The sequence below is a fragment of the Chelonia mydas genome, chromosome 5, assembly GCF_015237465.2.
Source record: "Chelonia mydas isolate rCheMyd1 chromosome 5, rCheMyd1.pri.v2, whole genome shotgun sequence".
Classification (NCBI taxonomy): Eukaryota; Metazoa; Chordata; order Testudines; family Cheloniidae; genus Chelonia; species Chelonia mydas.
The window spans coordinates 41,163,996-41,175,250 of NC_051245.2; the positions used below are offsets into that span (position 1 = coordinate 41,163,996).

An 11,255-nucleotide genomic window follows, 5' to 3' on the forward strand; every position below is an offset into this window, starting at 1 on the left:
CCCAGTTTAGTATCATCCGCAAATTTGCTGAGAGTGCAATCCACACCATCCTCCAGATCATTTATGAAGATATTGAACAAAACCGGCCCCAGGACCGACCCCTGGGGCACTCCACTTGACACCGGCTGCCAGCTAGACATGGAGCCATTGATCACTACCCGTTGAGCCCGACAATCTAGCCAACTTTCTACCCACCTTATAGTGCATTCATCCAGCCCATACTTCTTTAACTTGCTGACAAGAATACTGTGGGAGACCGTGTCAAAAGCTTTGCTAAAGTCAAGAAACAATACATCCACTGCTTTCCCTTCATCCACAGAATCAGTAATCTCATCATAGAAGGCGATTAGATTAGTCAGGCATGACCTACCCTTGGTGAATTCATGCTGACTGTTCCTGATCACTTTCCTCTCGTGTAAGTGCTTCAGGATTGATTCCTTGAGGACCTGCTCCATGATTTTTCCAGGGACTGAGGTGAGGCTGACTGGCCTGTAGTTCCCAGGATCCTCCTTCTTCCCTTTTTTAAAGATTGGCTCTACATTAGCCTTTTTCCAGTCATCTGGGACTTCCCCCGTTCGCCACGAGTTTTCAAAGATAATGGCCAATGGCTCTGCAATCACAGCCGCCAATTCCTTTAGCACTTTCGGATGCAACTCGTCTGGCCCCATGGACTTGTGCACGTCCAGCTTTTCTAAATAGTCCCTCCTATTTTCTTGTAATATGATCCTGACAACTAATATAAGCCTTTTGGGCAACACACACAATGAACAACGTGTTGGAAATTGTTATTTCTCAAATACCACAGTTGTGTATCCTTGGTGTTAATGATGTTAACATTTTGTGAAACTGTTATAAAAGCTCTATTACTGTTGTTAACACTATGTAAAATAGCAACCCTAAGAACATGGATGAATCCAGCAGGACAAGAAGAATCTATATAGCTTGACCTGTTCTGAATAAACCTCAGAATAAAGCAAATCACTAAGAGCAACACAGAACTGTGATCAGTTTGCAAGGATGTAGGGAAACAATCACTTCTTTCAAGTTAAACAACATATGTACACGGTCTGGCTTTTTATCCATTTGATATTATTTGTTATAGGCACAGATCCACACCCATACTTAGTTGGGTTTGTTATTATATAAAGATACATAATTTTATTTTTAATTAAAGAGTTTGAGGGGGAAAATCCTTTTCTGTGGCTTTTTATTACCTGTCTTTATCTGAATGATAGAAGACCTAATAATCTTGATAAATCAAGCAGCACTTGTATATATCCATTGATACAGAATATAAGAAATTTTCTTTAGTGAGCAAAAGTTATTTTTAACCAGGTGAGACTCTAACTTTAACCCTTCCTTAATCCCCTGCTAGCAGTGATATAACCTACATGAAGTAACAGATTGAGTGTCTCATTATTTTAATATTCACTCATGCAGTTATTAATATCTCCTTTTCTTTCCCTCCTTCTGTCTGGTCCAATCTTCTTAATGTTTTCCACCATAGTGCTGAAGGGCAGTGATAGCTATACCTAACTCTTCTGGTGCTGTTGTTAATGGAATGGACAAGTAATTAATCTTGTCATCTTTTTGGTAACCCCTGACACCTTTATTATTAGTCTTTTAAAATAACTACTGAGGGCCAATCCCTTCCCCCTCCCCAATGCGGCAGACTTTGAAGGGGATAAAAGGAGCAAAGATCCTGTTGAGGGTCCATAGTCAAGGGGCCTAACATCCTTCATTGGTAACCCCTGGGAAAATTCCTGTGGAAGTGAAGGCTGAGTTTAGTAGCATGATCAAAGATATTACCTCAAGATAAATATTTCGACTGTTAAACATTGTATGATGATTTCTTTACTATTTTTAAGACTATGTAAACCTGCTGGTTTCACTTGAGTGATCAGATTACAGAGCTAACAGTAGCTTACTCAGCATTTGCATTTTTTCTAAATTAAATTATTTATGATTAAACACATTTATTTTAAAAGGTTGTTTGAGATCTGTAGTGATTGGTATTTACAGAGAACAGATCTCTGATCACCATGGTCTCAGTTCTGTGACTTAGGGACAGATCCTCAAAGGTATTCAGGCTCCTAACTTCCATCAACTTCCTTGGAGTATCTGGCCCTTAATAACCTACATTTTCAAACTGCATGAACATGATCCGCAAAGGAATAGGTAAGTGGAACCCACAATGCCTCTGTTAGCCTAGGAAGTGTTTAGTTATCAAGAAAACTTCCAAAAATATTTAAAACTGATGCTGATTTTATTTATTTTTGCAGCTTGTAGTAAGGAGCAGAGCCCATTATCATTGATCAACGTACATTGTGGAAAATTAAACCTTTCCAAATTATTACCTCATGATGGTTAAGGATGTTTCAGAAGTTGTTTAGTTATGTGATACATATCATTAAAAAGGAAGGCAAATGTAAATCTGACTCATGTTGTATTGTTCTCGGTGCCAAGCCAAAGTCAATTACACAAGAGGTTTGTGAGTTGTAGATATTTGCTTTACTCATAAAACTGCCACTCCCCTGTGCTTCATGTTCTGAAAAAGTTATCATTGAGGATTACAATAGGAACATCCCAACTTGCTATCTATGTTTAATAGGATAGAACTGATTTATCTTAGAAGAGAATATAATGCAAGAGTGTAGTCTTGTTCTTGATTTTTAATTAGATTTGGTCCTAGCATGTGGCTTTATCAATAATTGGATAATTGCATGAGTTCATCCTGTGTTTGAGAGCTGTCTCTGTACACTTCCTGCCAATAGACTTTTATTATTAGCAACAACACACCTTTGAATAACATACTTCCTTTAGCCGGTCATTAGTTTGATCTGCTGAAGGACTGCAGTGTATTTAAAGGAGTGTTAAGAATGGACAGCAGTTTAAATTAACATTTCCAAATTTACATTTAATTTAGATTGTAAGGGACACTCTCAAAGCATTTGGATCTTGTCTGTTAAGTTGTAGGTTATATTTGTAAAAATGCTGCTTATTTTGTTAGCAGTGGGGGAAGAAGGGATTTAAAGTAACCTTTCTAGCACTGAATAACTTTCTTTTTCTAAAGCATAACACAGAATAATTCTTGCATGTATAGCTGAGTTTATTAATACTACTTTGTGGCTACAAACATAACTAATTCCTGGGCACCCTGCTGCCATGTGCAATTCTCAGCCCTGAGTTAGGTGCAAGGCACTGCATGCATTGTATGGGGAGAGTAAAGCACCTAAGAAAGGGATTCTCAGAGGCAGCAAACCAACTGGAGAGCCACCTAAACTAGTCAGGAGTGAAATGCAAAGGAAAGGGACAGGACTTGGGCCCAGAACCACAAAGGCATTTTGGTTCTTAAATCGCACTGATCTGGGCCTTAGGCACCTGACTCACAGGCTGGAGAGAGGCACTTATCTCCACCTGGGATTCTCAGCTGTGAATTCTCTCCTAGGTGCCCTCTGGTCAGCTCTCTCACAAAAAATGGAAGACCCTCAATAGCCCAACTTGGATCTAAGAGACCTACCTTCAAAGTCCTATGCTGCCCGATTTGGTGTGGGGACTTGAACCTAGGTCTCACGCATCCATGGTTAGAGCCCTAACCTCCATTGCTCGAAGGGGGCAGAGATAATTTTTCCTGGGCATGAACCTTAATTCTCTTTCCTGGTTTTCAGACGTTTGAGTTTTTTCTGAACTTGATGTTCTGTAAGGGCACAAGATGGCACTGCGCAACACTAGTTCTGAACTAAGTGTCAGTTACTTTCCTTGGGGTTTCGGTTTGGTTTTCGGTGTGTTTTTAAAAATGAAAGACAATTATTTGTTTTGTTTAGGAGTTAGTGACCATTGGCATGTAAGAGTGTAAGGCTCAAGCCTAGCCATTGACCCATCTACGGAGCGTAATCCTTCGTTGAATAACATTTTCAATACTGCTTCCCCAAAGGGTGGTGGGTGCCATGCAAAAGCAGGGGTAAGTGTTGGGTGATTTAGACCCGCCGGAGCCCAATCACAGCTATGGTTTGAACGTCAGGAAACACTGGTAGAATCTCAGTCTTAAAAAAATGCTGGTTTTGGTGGGGGACTCCATCAAATGACCCTAAATGTGGATCGCTAACCAGGCCCTGCAACTTAATGAGGCACACCAAATTTCAAGGCAACTTGAGTAACCATGTGGGTTTTAGAGCACTTAAAAAAAGTCTTCCTATAAAAGGAAGGGTTTTCTCAACCTTAACTAAGTGGAGCTGGCATTCCCTGTAATGGTCAGGAAATCCTTGCCTGCATACTGAAGTTCAGAATAAAACTCTCACTTTGTTTTATCTTCTTTTGCAATAGCAGTATATATGTTAGTGATCATGAAGTAATAATTTCACATTGTGAGCAGCTAATGGCATTGTTTCAGAATCGCTACTTATTAATGTCACCATACCTTAGAAGTACAATAGTTACAGTGATGTTTTTATGGTTAACAGTGATTCTAAACTAGTGCTACCCTAGAATGTAGCTGCTATTTTAGGGGGCGAGTAAATAGCCCATACACCAATAAGATTGGTGATAACTAGAACACAGCCTTAAATGACAGGTTACTATAATATTTACAGTTTGATTTTAAAAAGGGGTACCAATAAACATGGTAGTTCTGTACTGTGTAAAACTAGTAAAATAACGAATGTGCATATTTTATTTCTGCATTTAATATAAATATAGCAGATTAATCAATGAAGGAAAAATACACTAAGACATACAAGTACTTCATAGGAGAAGTGCTAATGTGTTACTCATGAAAAGTGTTAATTTCTGGAACACTAATAGGTCTACCTCAAGAAATTACTCATTTAAAAAAAGATTCTAGAATATATTTGTATCTCTAAAACAAAAGGAAATTTTTGCAAGAAACAACTGAACATTTTTACAGCCACACCCACATGAAGACTTTTACCCCTTATACTCTATTTCCTATATGACAAAACGTTTGATCAGAGAAATTAACCTGGTACATTAGAAAGACTGTGCTGTTAGAAAAATCTATATATAGCTTAAATACTGGTGTGAAGCTCACTATCTGTGAGCTAGACTAATGCTATGTGGTATTCCAGGAGATTCCCTAACAGAATACAGGTTTCAGAGTAACAGCCGTGTTAGTCTGTATTTAAACCAGGTATATTGTAAACAAGGGAGAGTCACTGGGTTACTATGAGTCCAATCAAGAAAAGTCTACTCACTTTCTAATTTATTTTTAATTTGCAGGAATCAACTTGGAAGGCTGTTATATAAAATAATTCAGTCAGGACACTTACCTCCCTGAACCAAGGAGGTCATGGTGTTTGTAATCCAAAGACCATTCAGCATGGTCTTCTTATTCAATACCATGAATTCCAAATATAAAAATCTTAGCAGAGTTGGCAGCAAGAATGGAACTATTTCTACCCTCATTTAATCGCACTGGGCAAACCAGATCTATTATGACTCAGTGCCCCTGGAATAACTGGAGAAGGTTATCTGATATATTACATTACACCAGGATAAATAAGATTAAAGATCTTATTATATCTCTGGAAACCAAACAAGTGTTCTACTGAGGCTATATTCCCTCCACACACTCACACTCTCCCCACCAGTACTGAATATTTTTAATCTCAGTCCCATATTTATAACTTGCATACACACACGTGCATAACTACAAGCTTTTGCTGCTAATATCTTAACTGTTCTAATCCGCACTGCTTGTCAGAGAGTTCTCTTTCCATACTTCCACATATTTAATAACTGAACATCTTGCTGGGGTCAGTCACATTCAGTTGATCTGATTGTACAGTTAAAACAGGAAAAGCTATCTGATTTCTATAATCATTGATTACAGGCCTTTCATAATCAGCTTCCTGTTCCCAATTGTAATTACCCATCCATAGTGCCATCCTGCTTGTAGTTTCAACACTTGCCCAACTTGTGGGGTTCACATTGAGATCATTTTCTGGTTTACCTTCCTACCCTTGCCTATAAATGTAAGGTTAATTTCTTAATGTGAGGCCCTATTTGAATCTAGTTTAGACTCTTAAGTATTGCTCTTTATCCTTCTATCCATGTCTTCTAAAACTTTGCATATCTAGGAAAACTATCACTTAGCTATCTTACATAGGGATGAATTGCACTGCACACTGTTTACAAGTAGCAGCAGTGGCAGCTCCATGACAATGAGTTTCAATTCTGACCTCATGGGGCTGCTTGTAAAGGGTGAGAGGGTAGTTCTGGCTACTTCTCCAGTCAGCCCGTGGGAAATTACTTTGTTTGAGACTACGGCATTTTAAACTCTTTTAGCTAAGAATGAAGACCCCCATACCTTTTTCTTCTCTGACTGTACAGCAGCTAGCACAATGGAGTCTTGGTCCATGATTTGGGGGTCCTAGGTGCTATTGCAATACAAATAATGAACCTGGTTCATTTACAAGTAAGGTTGCTACAGTACATCTAACTCTTATACACCGCACAAAATGAAAACATTGCAGGTTTTTGGTTGTTTTTTTTTTTATTAAAACAAAAGCCTAAACCTTAAGCTACATTAACAGGTACTTCAAAGTCTCAAAACTCATATATTTTGTTAATAGAGATTGGGTAGACTCTCAGCTGGTGTAAAGCAGCATTGTTCCATTGACTTTCAAAAGAACTATGCCAATTTACCCCAGCTGAGGATCTGGCTATACTATTGCTGTGTGAAAATTCACCTTATACATTTCAGAAATAGTCTTAACTCTGACTAGAGCTGGTAAAAGAAAAAAAAATGGACGTAACTCTTGTGAATGTTTTCATGCAAATCAGATCATTTTTGCTCTCCAAGCAACTCTTCAATGAAAAGTCTCACTGAGATGTTTCAATCAGTTTTTACACCTAGCCAAAAAGTTAGATGAAACTTCCACAAACACAGCAAAATCTTAAGTATGTTTTGTTGTGACTGAAATTCAAAATAGCAATGGAAAATTGTCAGTGTGTTTCAAAAATTTTTGACCAGCTGTAACTCAGACCCACAAGACATATTGACAAACTCTTCCAACACTGACACTTACAAATTATACATTAGACATAAATATACACATACAGTAACTCCTCACTTAACGTTGTAGTTATGTTCCTGAAAAATGCAACCTTAAGTGAAACTATGTTAAACAAATCCAATTTTACAATAAGATTTAATGTAAATGTAGGGGGTTAGGTTTCAAGGAATTTTTGGGGGGCAGACAAAAGGCATTATATACTGTATAGTACTGTACTGTGGTTTGGAAGTGCCCCTGGCTTACCTCACATAGGCACAGCCTGCTGCAGGCAAGGACGCTAAGAAGCACCTTGTGAGCAGCAGCAGCAGCTTCCCGCCAGAAGAACAGGCGCTGACTTTGCTAGGGGATGCTCCAGGCCCGTCTCTTCCCATCCCTGCTCCGCTCCAGGCTCACCTCTTCCGACCCCCCACTACCTCCTCTCCAGAATATACCCTGTCCCCGCTCCTCCCCCTCCCTCCCAGCACTTCCCTGCTGCCAAACAGCTGTTTGGCAGCACTTTGGACTTTCTGGGAGGGAGGGGGAGAAGCGGAGACACGACGCTTCCCCACTCCTCCCCCTCCCTTCCAGAAAGTCCTAAGCGCCACCAGATTGCATCTTCTAGGGCGCAAAAAGGCATCTTTTAAAAAGTGGAAGTCAAATCCTAGTGAGGTAAATAGAAAGGAGCATAAACACTGCCAAATTAAACGTAAAAATGTAATAAGAAAAGCCAAAAAGGAGTTTAAAAACATTTTGTTATTACCTTTTGAGTTTTTGGCTAGCTGTTCTTCAAAGTACATCAGAAGCAGGAAGCCTGCTAACCAATCAGTGGGGCCCCTGGACGATCGAGATGCAAAAAGAGCACTTAAAGACGATAAAGTCATTGCAGAGAAACTAAATGAATTGTTTGCTTCAGCCTTCATGGCTGAGGATGTTAGGGAGATTCCCAAACCTGAGCCGTCTTTTGTAGGTGACAAATATGAGGAATTGTCATAGATTGAAATGTCACTAGACGAGGTTTTGAAATTAATTGAGAGACTTAATAGTAACAAGTCACCGGGACCAGATGGCATTCACCCAAGAGTTCTGAAAGAACTCAAATGTGAAAGTGCAGAACTATTAACTATGGTTTGTAACCTGTCCTTTAAATTAGCTACTGTACCCAGTGACTGGAAGATAGCTAATGTAATGCCAATATTTAAGAAGGGCTCTAGAGGTGATCCTGGCAATTACAGACCGGTAAGTCTAACGTCAGTACCGGACAAATTAGCTGAAACAATAGTAAAGAATAAAATTGTCAGACACATAGAAGAACATAAATTGTTGCGCAAAAGTCAACATGGTTTCTGTAAAGGGAGATCATGTCTTACTAATCTATTAGAGTTCTTTGAGGGGGGTCAACAAACGTGAACAAGGGGGATCCAGTGGACATAGTGTACTTGGATTTCCAGAAAGCCTTTGACAAGGTCCCTCACCAAAGGCTCTTTTGTAAATTAAGTTGTCATGGGATTAGAGGGAAGATCCTTTCATGGATTGAGAGCTGGTTAAAAGACAGAGAACAAAGGGTAAATTTTCAGAATGAAGAGGGGTAACTAGTGGTGTTCCCCAAGGGTCAGTCCTAGGACCAATCCTATTCAACTTATTCATAAATGATCTGGAGAAAAAGGTAAACAGTGAGTTGGCAAAGTTTGTAGATGATAACTATCTTGAGCAGTTTAGTAAGACCAAAGCAGACTGTGAAGAACTTCAAAAAAACTCACAAAACTAAGTGATTGGGCAACAAAATGGCAAATGAAATTTAATGTGGATAAGTGTAAAGTAATGCACGTTGGAAAAAATAACCCCAACTATACATACAATATGATGGGGGGCTAATTTAGCTACAACTAATCAGGAGAAAGATCTTGCAGTCATCGTGGATAGTTCTTGGACGATGTCCACACAGTGTGCAGCTGCAGTCAAAAAAGCAAATGGGATGTTAGGAATCATTAAAAAAGGGTGTGGCAAATTGCCAGCACTACTATGATGGGTCTCACGCATTCTCTTCTTGGGGGGGAGGGTCAGGGCACCATTTTTTGCCCCTGAACTAGGGTATTAACTGCCCCACTAGTGTCCTAGAGGAGAGGAGTGGAGAGGGAGGAACTGGGCCCGCCCTCTACTCCGGGTCCCAGCCCAGGGGCCCTAGGGATAGCGGTAAACCACTACCACTAGCGGTTCCTTCCCCTGGGCTACTTCCCTCTCCTGCCCTTCAGCTTGTGGGGCTTCCTGCCCTCCCTCTGCACAAACCAGGTGTCTCTTTACCTAGGGTCTTGGTCTTCTTAGCCCACCGCAGCACTTCTCCAAACTCTCCTCTGCTTCTCTCCAAACTGCTCTCTACTTCAACTCTGCCTCTTGTCTGATTGAAGCAGGGGTTTTTATCATGTGACTGGCTTCAGGTGCTTTAATTAATTTATAGCAAACTTTCTTCCCTCTAGAGGGAATAAGGCTCCCTTCTAACACTCTCCTGCTTCAGAAAGTTGCGGGATCTCCTAGTTAACCTCCTCCTGGCCCTGGCTAAAACGGCCATCTATATAACCAGAGAGAGGAGGTTGGCCGATGGAGTTTCCTGTCACTGTGGGGCCGTTTTCCGATCCTCGGTCCGTTCACGTATCTGGGCAGAGTTCCTCTGGGTGGCATCCACCAACTCCCTTGACGCTTTCGAGGAGCGGTGGGCGCTGTGCGGGGTTCTCTGCTCGGTGACCCCGTCCGGTTCCCTCCGTCTGACCCTTTGATTGAGGGGAAGAGTGAGAGACCCCAGCCCCAGCTGTTGCCGCTGTGGCTACCATCATTACTGTCACCTAGGAGGGGTCCTATCACACGTGGGTGTACGTCCCCCCCACCCCCAAACCGCCCATCCCGCAGCCATGCCCATCTTGTCGGGCACTCTCAGGACAGGAATAATCGGTGACACTGGGTGTGGCACTAGGTAACTCGAGGGAGCGGAAGACCATGAGTGTCAAGGAAGCCCCCCCGCTCTAGGCCACCAGGTAACTCAGGAGGGTGGAAGACCACGAGCGTTGCAGAAGCCCGCCCGGCTCTGGGCCCAGGCTAGCCTGAACACTTCTCCCTCCTGAAGGCTGCTGTGTTATACCTTGCATTTGCTTTTGTTTTGTTGCATAGTTTTGCTTTATCCTTTTTGGCGATTCTTTGTAAGTGTTACACAAATAAAACTCTTTTCTGCTTCAAAAAACAAAACAAAACACTCTCCTGCTTCACAAAGTTGCGGGATCTCCTAGTTAACCTCCTCCTGGCCCTGGCTAAAACGGCCATCTATAAAACCAGAGAGAAGAAGTTGGCCAATGGAGTTTCCTGTGACTGTGGGGCCATTTTCCGATCCTCGGTCCGTTCACGTATCCGGGCGGAGTTCCTCTGGGTGGCGTTCACCGACTCCCTTGATGCTTTTGAGGAGCGGTGGGCGCTGTCCGGGGTTCTCTGCTCGGTATCACCGTCCGGTTCCCTTTGTCTGACCCTTTGATTGGGGGAGAGAGTAAGGGGCCCCAGCCATTGCTGCTGCGGACACCACCTTAGAGGGGGTCCTTTCACATGTGGGTGCATGTGTCCCCCCCCAGATTGTCCACCCCACAGCCTGCCCCTCTTGTTGGGTGCTTTCAAAGGAGGGAATTGTTGGTGACACTGGGTGTGGCGCCAGGTAACTTGAGGGGGTGGCAGACCCTGAGAGTCGATGAAACCCCCTCGGTCTGGGCCACCAGGTAACTCAGAAGGGTGGAAGACCACGTGAGTCGAGGAAGCCCCCGCTCTAGGCCCAGGCAAGCTTGAACACTTCCCTCCCCTGAAGCTAATGAGAAAACAATTGTGATTGGTTGCTGTGTTACACATTGCATATGCTGTTGTTTTTGTTTTGTGTGTTATGCAAATAAAAACACCTTTTTTTTTGCTTAAAAAAAAAACAAAACCACTCTCCTGCTGCCCTCTGGCCATGCTGTATCACAAGGGATAGAGAATAAGGTGGAGAATATCTTATTGCCCTTATATAAATCCATGGTATGCCCACATCTTGAATATTGTGTACAGATATGGTCCCCTCATCTCAAAAAAGATATACTGGCATTAGAAAAGGTTCAGAAAAGGGCAACTAAAATGATTAGGGGTTTGGAACTGGTCCCATGAGGAGAGATTAAAGAGGCTAGGACTTTTCAGCTTGGAAAAGAGGAGACTAAGGGGGGATATGATCGAGGTATATAAAAT

The 11,255-nt window shown here is 41.8% G+C and overlaps 1 long non-coding RNA gene across 2 annotated transcripts in view; it reads right to left on the reverse strand.

The window, feature by feature from the left end:
* LOC114019326 overlaps positions 1-11,255 on the reverse strand; it is a 51,388-nt gene that overhangs the window by 27,216 nt on the left and 12,917 nt on the right. Inside the window, exon 1 of one of the 2 annotated variants that reach the window (XR_006290983.1) lies at positions 371-7,456. The exons of the other annotated variant lie outside the window; for it this stretch is intronic. This is a non-coding gene — a long non-coding RNA (uncharacterized LOC114019326). Of the gene's footprint in view, positions 1-370; positions 7,457-11,255 lie in introns of those variants that run through there. 2 annotated transcript variants of the gene reach the window in all.